Here is a 10,083-nt window from a genome sequence, read left to right as displayed (position 1 = left end):
AGGTCTCTCCCAATGATTTTCATATCGCAGGGTTGGTAGCTGCCTGCATTAAGCACCTTCCTGCTACCTTTATGAGGTTGTCGGTCCACCTTGTAATATTTGGCATCATGAAAAATATTTTCTAAGGGCTCAAGCCCTGAAGATTAACTTTCCGAAAAAAATACATACAAAGGAACATAGAATCCTTTTTTTAAGCCGGTTAAAAATGTTCTTATTCATCTTATAGTTAGGTAATGTAATATACTCGTATGAATTACTCGTACACTAGTATCTACAGCTTTACTGCCGTTTTGAATTAAGGTTTTTCTTAAGCTCCGAAACTTTTCAGGAGTTAACTTTTGACACTTTAGAGGATTCCTTATCGAACACAGTGTCAGTAACCGGTGACATTCAAGTAAAGCAAACAGCATATGAGTTATGATGGGTGGGCGTCTCGGTGAGCAATTTGGGGTTCCGTCTGCGTGTGCATTCGCAATGTGCTCGCGGGCGGATGCCAAAACTGCCGTCTTTCCGCTGCATGCCCTCTGTCAGCCGGGTGCCACCGAAGCTTGTTAGGTTAAAGTTTATCTACAGTTAGCTGGGAAGACGAGCCGGAAGACGTAGTGTGGGCAGGCCTCCCACTAGGTGGACCGATGATCTGGTTAAGGTCGCGGGAGGTGCCTGGATGCAGGCGGCGCAGGACCGGTCTTTGTGGAAACCTTGGGGGAGGACTTTGTCTTGCAATGGACGTCTTTCGGCTGAAGCGAACGAACGGTTAGCTGGTATCGTTTTTAGTTGACGAGAGGTCATAAATCAGAAACTAGTGAGATGCAACAGTGATGATGCTGACGAAAAACAATATTTAACTCATATTCCTACCTTTTTTGTAAGAAAATCGAAACAGGGTATTCAATTGCTCCTACCTTGGAAAGTCCGAACGTCTAGATGAAATAACGTCATCTAAACATATCCTCTTTTGAATTCTTCTCAATAAAAGTTGTACGGTAGAAACATCTTGTGTTGATGATTTCATAACATTTTTCTGCTGACACGAGCGAAGTTAGTTGATAAAGTTACACTGCAGAGCAGTGTAAGTGACTAAACAAGCTGTTAAATAACCAGGTTTTAACCAGCATCACTGTCACCGACCCTCATTTAACAGCCTTCGACAAAGTTCACAGAACTCATAGGCTCAATATACGACGTGTCTTCGCAAAGGCCGCACTCCTCTTGATCCCACGGTCGTTGTAAGCCTTATTCCATGGGCCCAAGGTTCAAATTGTTGGTGTTGTTGTAAGTAGGTGCAAATTCAAGTGTCGTATCACAGCACTGCAATGGCTTTCATCCAAATGTGATGTAATAACGCGGGCAAATCTGAAGAGCAGGCACGGATTAGGCAGCCAAGTTACACAATACGTTTTAATGTGTAACTTTGTCAGTAAATGGTAAAATGCAGAGTAAATACAAAATCCAATTTCAGTCTCCAGCACATCATACTACTTCTACATATTTTGTTGCTAATAGCACCATTAAAGATGTGCTATCGTCCATACCTGAGGTGTTATAATAATATTGATAACATATAATAATGATATTAATTTGAAATACTCATGTCTAAGAATAAAAGGTAAGTTTCAAATCGATAGATAATGGATTTCATAAAAAAATCAAAGCTGAAATATTTCTGAAACAGAAAAAGTTTGAAATCCAAAGCACTTAATTTGAGTAGAGTTACACTGTTCTAAACATGTTTACTTATTTCTAAAGAAGAACCCATAGTTCCAAATTCGCATCTGGCGTCTATGTTCTGAGTCGTACGGCTCTATTGTGTTGAAATATATTAGGAATGCTCAATTTAATTCGAACAGCCCCTGGGAACGGATCGGAAAATGTTCCTAATACCGGAGCTTTCAATATTTTAATATGAACCGGGTATCGTGGAACCCGTCCAACTCCGAAAATGTAGCTTGTACTATGTCGATACTACTCGTATATTGATATTTTGGTACTGTTCTTTTAAATGTACGAATATTACAAATTGATTGCAGCCATACTAAGTTTTATACATGCCAAAGCAACTCTAATTAAGGATTTACGAATATATTCACTCCTAAGCCTGATTAAATCTTAATTATCTTGGAATGACTGATGTCTAATTACAGAAGAAGTAAGAAGTTTAAAGGAGAAAAAATACGAGTACCTACTTAGCGAAAAACTACCTAAACTTCGGAATCGGAAGAGGGCTGAAAAACGAACTGTCTCCTAATGTGTTTCTTAGTTTAATCTAAGCTCTCCAGACCTCCCCAACAAAACAGGGCCCGACCGGGATTTGAACCCGGGACCTCTCACACCCAAAGCGAGAATCATACCACTAGACCATCTAGCCGCTTGGAGGCTTTACTTCAACTATTAAGTACTTACAATAGTTTTGGCACAAGATGTTCCAATCTCAACCCAAAATTTTACTCTACCACTTGAGTAAATACTCCTATTGTTATACCAAATTAAGAAGTTAGTAAATTATATGCCTCCTACAGCGGCTCGATGGTCTAGTGGTATGATTCTCGCTTTGGGTGTGAGAGGTCCCGGGTTCAAATCCCGGTCGGGCCCTGTTTTGGTGACAAATGAGTTGACAATTAGCCATCCTTCCAGCCATTCCTTCAAAATGCTCTCAAAAAGTGTCTTCGTGTCTTTTAGGGCTAATTTGATTAAGTATATTGAAATCTATCTAGAATCTAGATAAGTAGATAGAAAGACTTTTAACAGGACCTAACGTGAGGTTTAAGGCAAAGTTACCTGCATCTTATTACAATTCAGATGAATACCTACTAAGTATCTTCAGCCACAGTCATATACCGGCAATGATATTATTATCAGCGATTTTCATCCTCGAAAACTGTCAATCAAGTAGGCACTACCGCACTACCCAATGCTCCACACACCCATACCTTCAGCATTGCATTCTCGTTCTACCACATTGTTGTCTTCAATCACTGCCAATACTAACCCAAAAATGAGCCATCAATAAATTGGCTAAATAATGATCTCCAGGTTACCCAGCTGGCCAAATGTGACTTCTCAGTACTCATTCACCTACACTCGTAGATGGGTTTTATGCCGAACTATCTGTTTGACGTTCCGCCATCCAATCGTACAGCATCGTAAACTTGTGGTCTCTACGTAACATATCGACTTTGATTCGAAAACACCGCAAGCCATTTAATACATCACCACCTTAAAAGTGATTCCAACATGCTGGAAACTCCACAAAATTAAACCCTATAACACATCAAATAAGGATCTAGGTCTTCAGATCCAGCTGCAAAAAGATGTTGCCATTTTGACACGGAGAAAGGTATCGTGGGAGTCTGACTCTTCAATAGTACAAATGGCATATTGTTAGTCATATTCTGCTGCTAAAGCAGTTTATGTTAATAGTTCCTAAATGTTGGAAAGTAGCTGATCCTTTGATTAGAAAGATTTCTAGGGTTATTTTTAAATCATATTAAGCCTATAAGGCAGTCTTTCCCAAAGTGGGCGATAACGCCCCCTTGTGGGCGCTGCAGGCTTAAAGGGGGGCGGTAAGAGACCCAGAAAAAAAAATCGGTACGTTGTGTAGAGGCTTGGGAGGCGTCATCTACTAGAAGGACTCTTAGACATCGACTGAGCTCGACTCTTGACTACAAAAATGGGGGGCGCTAAAAAATAATTCAATCTCAAAGTGGGCAGTAGACTAAATAAGTTTGGGAACCACTGCTATAAGGTAACATCAGCTTTTTTACAAAATAAATCATTATTGAGTGCTGTCATTGGGTTAGCAACGTAAGTAAGCAGTGACCGCAGAAATTGATACGACACATTTGTCAAATAATAAGCATAGTGTTGCGAGTCAAAATTAACCCCTCTCTCTCAACCAACCGCAATTAAATGCTGTTTCATGTAGAACACTTTTCCAAAAACATTTCATGTGACATTTCTATAAACATTTATTTCGTACAGAACCTTGAAACATTAAACGTGACTTTTCAGAACCAGAATCTATTTGAAACTTGAATAAACTGAAGTATTTTATGCACCATTCAAACGATTATTTCAAAACTTAATAGTTTTTCAGCTGAATACACTAAACAAACATTTTTATACAGAACATTTGTTTTAAAACGTATCACAACCGGCTCGATGGTCTAGTGGTATGATTCTCGCTTTGGGTGTGAGAGGTCCCTGTTTTGAAGAGTAAATTCTGTTAATTAGCTTGACCTTTGCTAACTCCTGAAAACTACGTTGAGTTTTACTGAATTTCCTGGTGGATTATTTACATAAGAAACTATCTAAACTTATATTAATTTATTTTTTCAAAATTGTGAGTTAAATAGGGACTTCATTTATTTTTGAAAAGCGCATTCCATTTTCGCGCGATTTCCAAAAAAATATACTTCAAAAGAGTTCTATAACTTTCTCATTCACTGTTAAAACGTGTTGCTTGTTGTGAAATCATCGATGGAATGATATTAAAAATACATAATAACTTCATAATGATGATAGTTTCATGACTGGTGAATTTTTCCCCTGAAAGCCCCTGAAAAGTAAATGGAAAGAACATAGACGGAACTATTGGATCCATCTGTATTGTGTAACAACTGTATTCTGTTTCGTTATTTGTTCAGCTGTAATGAATTGAACATGAATTAGTCATTATTGAAGTTTAATGTGAATACTTACTCGTACATTGTTACAAGTAATTTTCATGATTTTCAGTCAGTAGCTTTTTTTTCAGTCGGTAGCTTTTTAAAGGTGCTTATTTGTAAGTTTACTGTATTTAAATGTAAAGTACAGTGTATATTATTTACATTTAAATATGACAGTGTAACCGGCTGGGAAATACATGTCCGGAAAACCGCCCTATAAAACGTAGTTACCTTAAAACACCCGGAAAATCGATGAGAGCCTTCCCGTCTGGATATTACAGACTTCGTCCTGAAATTCAACCGGCTCGTTGGTCTAGTGGTATGATTCTCGCTTTGGGTGTGAGAGGTCCCGGGTTCAAATCCCGGACGAGCCCCAGCCTTTTTTACGTTTTGATACACTTTCAGTGCGTAATAATAGTTAAACCTTTTGTTTTGAACTGGACAACCGTTAAAGTAATTTGTTTAATATTCAGCTACGAAAACTTGTCGTTTCTTTTTTTATTATTATGTTGTCTTAATGTCGTGTTATTGAAACGTCTCGGGTTCAAATCCCGGGCGTGTCCTGTTTTGTAACGCGACTGATTTGATTAGCCTCCTTTCTAAATTGTTTACGCAAGTAATTGTACGCTATTAACTATGTTATTAAAGTGTGAGATATCTGTACTAAACTATGGATATGATATGTACTGCACTGCTACAGTACTTGTAACGTGCCTACTTGTACTTAATTTGTAGTTAATAACAGTACTAAGTATTATGTATTTAAAAAAGTTGGCTCAGAAATAGGTACCCATGTTTAAAATTAAAGTAACTGCTCTGATAAAATGACAACTTTAGATTAAGTAGTTCATTAATTATGCGTATAAAAAATGTATTTGTTTGTGCCTTTTGTAAAAGTGTCGAAACTAGTGGTAAATATTAGCCCTTTATTTCTATTTCAATAGACAATTTCTTGAGTCATGTTCTATCTAATGCACGAACAAGTACCTATAGATTAGATGCCCTTAAAGTTATTTGGCAGATATTTCAAATAACTATAGACTTCCCGATGAGAAATTCCCAATGACCTGTAAATCCCTAAACCGTAACTTTCATAGCAAACATTATAATAAATTCCTTTCTCCGTGTTGCATTGTAATGTAGCGGATAAATAAACGGTCCCAAAATCCATAAGTAAGAGTAATGTACCATTAATGAGCCGAGGAAAACATCAAAGCACAATATATTATGCTATAATTAGCTATACATTATACTTATGGGTTCTACGAGACACAGGGAATGGTATATTTGAGCCGGAATTCAAATTCACGCCGTATTTACAAGTTTATTATTGAAATTAACATTTAACTTTAATCCGTTGGATGCCTACCGTAACGGAATGAAAAGTTTTGGTAAGTATTTATTTATATCAATCAATAAATAAATGCTCTTTCGTTACCGATTTGTTGTTTTGAGAACTCGGCCACCACGTCAGAGGCTGCGGGTTCGATTCCCGCACCAATAGAAACCTTTGTGAACAAGTAAGATGTTTAAAAAGTAGGTATTAAGTTTATTTATATCCACCGATGTATGTATGGTACTTGGGTTTACTTAACATAGTATAAGAATATTTAAATTGAGAGTAAATGAAAGATACCATTGTTTAATGCCTGCGGGATTCGAAGTCCTGAGAAAAAAATAGTCGATAAGTATGACATTTTATTTAACATACCTACACAATGTAAAAATAGAACTGTTGCATTGACGTAGATAACTCTGTGTAAACGTTAATTTTGTTTTATTTGTTCGTATAAACGTGTAAAGTATAACAATCGTTATTGTGTTTGTAGATGGTTAAAAATATAGATTTACGAATTATTGTAAAACTGAAATTTTAACACCTTATAAAAATATAATGTGTAACAGCAAGTTGTTAAACTACACAATAAGTTACATACATATTTGACTACCTACCTACATGACTACCTCTACAATACTTACCTATTTATGTTTCCAAAAACCAATAAACGAACGCGAAGTAACCGTTAGTAATAGTTATAATCATTCAAGATCTACCTTCCCTTTTTCATTGATACCAATGAAAGTAACAAGTGACAGATATGAATCTTGTACTTTTACTTTTTTCGATATAATTCGACAAGAATCGACACGACTAACCAACGAAGTAACAAAGCATCTGTCAGTTTTTATATCCACGATCGAAGTCTAATAAATCACTTCCTGTCCTATCGATTTTATTCCAACTAGATAAAACCTCATGTTTATAAACAAAAATAAAAGATATCATACTTTACATTGAACGGAACTAATGAATGAACGTCTAAAAAAGAGTTTACAAGAAGTTTAAATGCGCGTTATGTATGTAGTTAAGGGTTAAGAATAGTTATTATTATATAATGAGATAATGTTTTGCGTTAAAAATGGAACCAATTAATTACAATGCAATTTTCAGGATATAGGGTGCATTTGGATCACCGAGATTCTGTACAATTAACTACTTACGAGTATTTAGTAACTAACAATTTTACTGGACAGCCACCCATTTCTAGATAATATCTAAAAAGAAATTATTTTAAGGTTAAACAATTAACTGTTATTAAATTTATAAGACAATGTTAATTAGATTAACTGGATCCAGTCTCTTATCTCATCGACATCAGATAGAGATTTCTCTTTATCTAAAAATCGAGATCTCAATGGGTAATTGGCCGTAAATTTGTCTTAATTAATTGATATTTAGTAATCAATTAGATTGTACATGCCGGCGCATAATTGAATAACGAGGTAAATAGATAATAGCCATCGAATTGATAAATGTAGCGACTCGATTATGTCAGAGTTTTAGATAACTAATGTCCATATTTATTAAATGTAGTAATATTTCTGCTGCAATGTCTACAACAAAGTATTATAATACACTTTCATAATTGTTTGATATTTGGTTAAATTATTTGCTAATTAAATTTTAATATCGATCTATCAATCTTCTTAGTTAATTAATCTGTCCTTTAATTGACCAATATATTGAAAACCAGCCAATACAAAGTCTCAATCTTATACTTGGGATTGATTCAAGTCTAGAGCTACGAGTATGTTCTGCACTTACGGATTTAGCACTGTGTAAAATGTGAATAGGTTCTATTTCAGACATTAATAGAAAAAAAATAGCTTCTTTTAGATCACAAAATCTTAATAGGTATAGGAGTACCTACCTATTAAATTATAATCTGTGGTATAGGTAAGTACCTAGTAGGTAGGTGGTACTATACATATTCCACTTGCCTACCATTCCGATTAGAGAAAGTCTGTATTACAAACGGTATGACCGTAACCGGAGCCTTAACCACAATCTTCAACCCACCCTGTAATTACTATTAATATATCAATCCCCAAATCGCTGTAATTTAGAAGGATAGCAATTAAACCTGACCCAGTGTCACTGGACGTATCGGTATCCGCCGCGCACTCTTTCATTTCTTCAATCGAACCCGGTTTATTTCTCGGACGTATTTAATCGATCCGGCTTATTAATCCCCTTTATTTATCATAGATCAAAATATGGATTAGATTTGTTTAGTACCTATTTTAAAATTCTCCCAATATAATATCATACATTTGTTATCAGTAAAAATACTACTGCACCTAAGCACTTCAAACTTCAAAGTGCGGTTTTCGGAATCATTGTAGACCTAGAGAGTCTTGTATTGTACCTATTGAGTCACCGTGGGTCACTTTTTTCAGACTTTTATTACTTACATACTTACTACCTAGGTAGCTCTACTTATTTAATGGCCAAAATTCATCATTAATCACAATGAAATGCTTAATATTTTTCAGCCAAAAACTGAAGTGGCGTCCTGAGTACTTAAACAGTAACTATATCTGGTATCGTCAATAGTTGCAACCTACTTAAGTACATTTCTCTTTTATTTCTTTACCCATCTAAAACGAATTATGCGACACAATTTTCATCTAATACAAATCTTTTCCTCTCAGAGGCTCAACTCAATTACCTACAAACAGGTTCCATACGTCGTCTCTGCGCACAGAAGCTTGCCCGGGGCGCAGACAATATAGCCCCGATTGAATTATCGACCCGATAATAGGATCGCGAGAGTAATGCCCCTGTATATTGTTCCAGCTACTTTAATTATCGAGCATATCCACCCAACTTGTTTATTAAACCCGCCGATATTGAATTGTTGCTTGTCCAGACACTTTGTAATTGTACAGCCTCACCTTTAGCCGCCTAAGCTGTGTAGCTCCTTTGTCTTCTTCCAAGATTACATAATTATACCTAAGCGTTTCATGGTGTTTAGGGTGTTCTTTCTTAGGTGCTTAGGGGATTCTTGGATGGCTTAAACATGGAGTGCAGGTGCGGTTTTGTTCCCCAGTCGATGAAGCACCTGATGTCGTGCCCTGAGTGCCCGAGCAACTGCACTCAGGAGGATTTGATGAGTGCTGCTGACAACGCCACACTTGTGGCGGAGTTTTGGGCTGACACTGTGTAGATTTGTTGTCGACACGAAAATAACAAGGTGCTTAACGATATAGGTTAGTAATCTTTTTTTAAAAGAAATAAAATTAAATAACTTCAAATACGATTCCGCGCATCAACTGCGGCAAAAAAATACACAAAAACTATACTTACCTACATGATATCAATTTCACAGATCACCGAATTTAACAGCGTAACTGCCTGTCTGCCACCCCTAGCCAGATCGATGCTCCTGCGCCGATAGCAATCAAGATGGCGCCCGAGGCGTCATCGACTGTCACCAAACGGTCGCACTCAACGACTGGACATAAATTAAATGGCCATCCACGTCACTCAAACCCACAGACCTGAAGGAATACGCTCGGAAGCCAGGTAGTTAAGATCCAAAACAAAAATGGAGATAACACCAGTTGAGATGTTAAACTTTATTAGTAGCTAACAAAGTGAAGCTAATTTACGTCCTTTTTGGTCGTAACGGGGAAATGAATCGACGACACTCGTTAATCATTGGAAACGGATATCGTGGGAAACCCGAATTACTGCCTTCTGAGGTTTAATGCTCTGCAAGAGACAAGTTCGGAGGCTAAACTAACAAAAGAGAAACGAAACATATCAACCAACAAGATAACTTTAATAAGAATGTCGTGATTCACTAGTACGACCGTAGCGTAAACTGTTAAGCTAAGTTACGCTATCTATTTATCAAGAGAAAAGTGATTCGCGGTCATTAGACCATGTAAAATTTCTTGTTGTTTAAATTTGAGTTGTACTACTAGAAAACAATTAGAAAGTCGCACAATATCTTGGTATGATAAAACAAACGCGTCCCTAACCGAGGCAGCCATAACGAAAACCATCAATTTGAACAAAACGTAGTTTCTTCTGCAATGGCGTATAGTGCGCAGCCGCAGCGCACGAGGT

At 36.7% G+C, this 10,083-nt stretch overlaps 3 non-coding genes across 3 annotated transcripts; 2 read left to right on the top strand and 1 right to left on the bottom strand.

Annotated features, from left to right (window-relative positions):
* Positions 1–2,293: 2,293 nt before the first annotated feature.
* On the bottom strand, positions 2,294–2,365 carry Trnap-ugg (transfer RNA proline (anticodon UGG)). The gene has a single exon. It is a non-coding gene; the product is annotated as a tRNA-Pro (tRNA).
* A 152-nt stretch (positions 2,366–2,517) lies between these two features.
* On the top strand, positions 2,518–2,589 carry Trnap-ugg (transfer RNA proline (anticodon UGG)). The gene has a single exon. It is a non-coding gene; the product is annotated as a tRNA-Pro (tRNA).
* A 2,377-nt stretch (positions 2,590–4,966) lies between these two features.
* On the top strand, positions 4,967–5,038 carry Trnap-ugg (transfer RNA proline (anticodon UGG)). The gene has a single exon. It is a non-coding gene; the product is annotated as a tRNA-Pro (tRNA).
* Positions 5,039–10,083: the final 5,045 nt, after the last annotated feature.

Source organism: Ostrinia nubilalis, chromosome 11 (genome assembly GCF_963855985.1).
Source record: "Ostrinia nubilalis chromosome 11, ilOstNubi1.1, whole genome shotgun sequence".
Lineage (NCBI taxonomy): Eukaryota > Metazoa > Arthropoda > Insecta > Lepidoptera > Crambidae > Ostrinia > Ostrinia nubilalis.
The sequence above is the reverse complement of the archived record's forward strand: the minus strand, read 5'-3'. Positions and strand labels throughout refer to the sequence as shown.